We start from the raw sequence: 3122 nt of genomic DNA, 5'->3' as shown, positions 1-3122 counted from the left end.
CTCTCTTTTTCGCTTTTACACGCAAACTATTTTTGATCGATGTTACGAATATTATATTTGGCTGAAGGGGATGAATATTTGTCGGTGCCCTTCAAAAAAAAAAAAAAAAAAAAAAAGAAAGAAAAAAAAGATTTTTCGTAAAAAGAGTTCCCTTGTTATTTTCTTTTTAATTTTTCTATTTCAACGATATATCGAATAAAAGTTTGACATGCGTAAATGAAAAAATCCGCGACTAAGGTGGATGTACCGTTTCGTTCGGAATACGAATAGCAAAATTGTCTTTAAAAAATTGTTGTTATTTCTTACAAAAACAAAGCTTCGATAATAATTTTTTGTAACTATGATAAAATAAATAGCTTTTTTATTAATAAAACCAGGAGAGAAATTTCCACATAATTATCGGTCGGAAAGAACGCAAGTATCGATTTATCGATTACCGTGGTGGCACTCAACGTTGTCGAGAAATGAACAAACAATGTGACGTTAACGAGAAGAAATAAATTTAGCAAATAGAATTTATACGGGGGCTTTTTTGTAATGATGGTGGAGTAGTAGTGGTGGTGGTAGAGAGTGGTGGTAGTGGTGGTGGTGGTGGCATTGAAATGAGGATGAACGCGACGGGTTTTTTTTTGTAAAGGCAAATACATAAATCATTGAAGTATGTGTACCTATATACGTAAATATGTAACCGTATGCGTGCGTGCGTGCGTGTGTGTTTGTAGTAAGTCGACATGCATCGTATTCCTTGCAGCTTGAACGTTTATTTGCTTTCTTCGTAACATACGTAAGCGCATAGTAGGTAGCAATAGCAACAGCAGACACAGAAGTGCGGCTAACCGAAGCAACCGCAGTTAATAATCCCAGCCCATGCTTAGTGTTGTCACAGGTAAATAGATCTTCTTCTCTTAATAAACGTACCAAATTGCTTATCTGTTCTCTTCATCTATCTTTCCCTTTTCTGTCAACGAGCGTAAATAATTGAATCCTCTGGTGGTCGATCAGGTGATGTTAATTTAATTGGGATCGGACCTTAAGCCGTTTTCACGGTTATCTTAAACTGCCTACGATCCTCTTCAATGATTCAACTTTCTTCTTAATCCAGGTCTTTTCAGTAGATTTTAATTATAATAAGAATTGGAACAAATTTTATGGCAACGGTGCGATTTATTTTATTTGTTTTTTAAATGTTTAAAATAAGATCTTACTGTGAACGGTAGTTAATGTATTTGGAAATTTAACAAAATAATATTTTAATATTCCTATTATTATGATAAAAATAAAAATTTATAAAATCCAATAAACTACAATATTGTTTCAAGAAAGTGTTATAGTTTGATCAAAGTTTAACTTTAAATGGTTTCAATTTGTTTGCATCTATGCGAATGAGTTTTGGTTAGAAAACAAGATGAGACGAATGGTTTAAGTATTTGAATACTCTCGAAATATCATACTCTAACGATTTTCTAACGATACCATTATTGACCCCCTACAAAACGTGGCTCATTGCGATTGGACACTATACACTCTGCACGTAGTAGATTTTCAATTGAAGCTTCGCATTCCGTCCCACGATAATCAGTGCTTCGTTATCGGCTGAATTGGTACCGTGACGGCGATTCGCTTCGTTGTTATTTCAAACTCTCTCTTTCTCTATATATTCGTCTCTATATTTCTTCCTCTTTCTATTAGTTTCGGTATGAAAGGTCAATGATAGACACGTTAGCACCTCTTTCAAATGCGTTCCATTGATTTTCGAATTTCAAATTGACCATAACCAATTTACCATTAAATATCCGTGACTTTAGACTCTTCATTATAAAATGTTTCTTTTTTTCTTTCACATAATTCATCCTTTCACGAAGGACAACCGAAATTAATTAAATTTGTTTCTTAGATTTTTCACGGACTGTAAAATGGGACATAGATTTTGTTAATTGTAGAGGTTTCCTGTTAATCGGGGATACGAAATAAACGAATTAATTTCGATCAGGTAATTTGCAGGTTCGAATAATTCGTGGAAATCTGGGATAATCGGCATTGATTGGTTTTCGCAGTGAAACTTCATCGACTGTGTGGCACTAAAACGCGTAGAACTCTCGACAGTTATATCGTGAAATCATTAAGGATTCATTTATTCCTTTGTGCGCTCGTTGTCTTTGCTTTCCCGATCGTTCTGTTGGTAATCACGATGGAGAAAGGAAGTCTTGCAAAGATTTAGATCGGAATATTCGCGAGGAGAGAAAAAAAGGATCGATGATAAATGCCCTTTTAGCACGTCATCCTTTCTTAATAATAAACTCACGTAAAAAAAAAAAAGAGAAAAGAAAACGAAATAGAAATTCAAATTAGATTAGGATTACAGTTATGATTCTTTGTAGGTCACCTAATTGCTTCACGTGTATTTTTTATTCTGATACGTACAATTGTTCGAAAAACAAAACGTTCGATGTTCCATTGTTCATTCGACTGTTCGATGATTGAAATCAACGAGAAGACTATTTTTAAGATGCCAATCGATAAATGATTAATAACCCGTGAGAAACTTTTCATATTCTTATTTATTTAATTTATATTAGGAGAAAACCGATGCACTCGTAATTTTGATCGTGAAAAGTATTAGAAACTCGTTCGTGACTGGCTATTTGGTATCGTCACGCTCATACTACTTGGGTTGGCAATCAACGTGGTGATCGTTTTCAGGCTACATTGTTGTAACGTTGTTGCGGCACCCTAACCTTATTTTATTATCGTTATTTCGATTTAACGAGGCTTTGTATTCCTGCATCACTACTACCACCACCTCCTCCTTCTCCTCCTCTTTCTTTAAACTCCACCTCCTTTACTTCTTCCTTCAACTCTTCTTCTGTTCCTCCTTTCTCTCAAACACACCTTTGTACAGTGCACATTCAGCCTAAAGGATGACTTGCCGATCCACGATATAGATTCGAGTCTTTCGTTCGAGTCACAATTAGCTCCAATGAGCGATGAAAAAAAAAAGAAAAAAGAATGGGAGAAAAAGGGGAGGGTGAGGGAGAGCATGCTAACTCATCGTTCAAAAGGAATAAAACCAATAAACCTAACTGCGAAGCATCGTTTACTTATTATCGCGATAATAATGCTTC

The 3122-nt window shown here is 35.0% G+C and overlaps 1 protein-coding gene across 2 annotated transcripts in view; it reads left to right on the top strand.

Moving 5' to 3' along the window:
* LOC106784640 (amyloid beta A4 precursor protein-binding family B member 1-interacting protein-like) overlaps positions 1 to 3122 on the top strand; it is a 124703-nt gene that overhangs the window by 21863 nt on the left and 99718 nt on the right. The gene's annotated exons all lie outside the window — the stretch shown is intronic.

This window comes from Polistes canadensis, unplaced genomic scaffold, assembly GCF_001313835.1.
Source record: "Polistes canadensis isolate GaletaPanama2010 unplaced genomic scaffold, ASM131383v1 scaffold_38, whole genome shotgun sequence".
Lineage (NCBI taxonomy): Eukaryota > Metazoa > Arthropoda > Insecta > Hymenoptera > Vespidae > Polistes > Polistes canadensis.
This window is presented reverse-complemented; position numbering and strand designations above follow the sequence as displayed.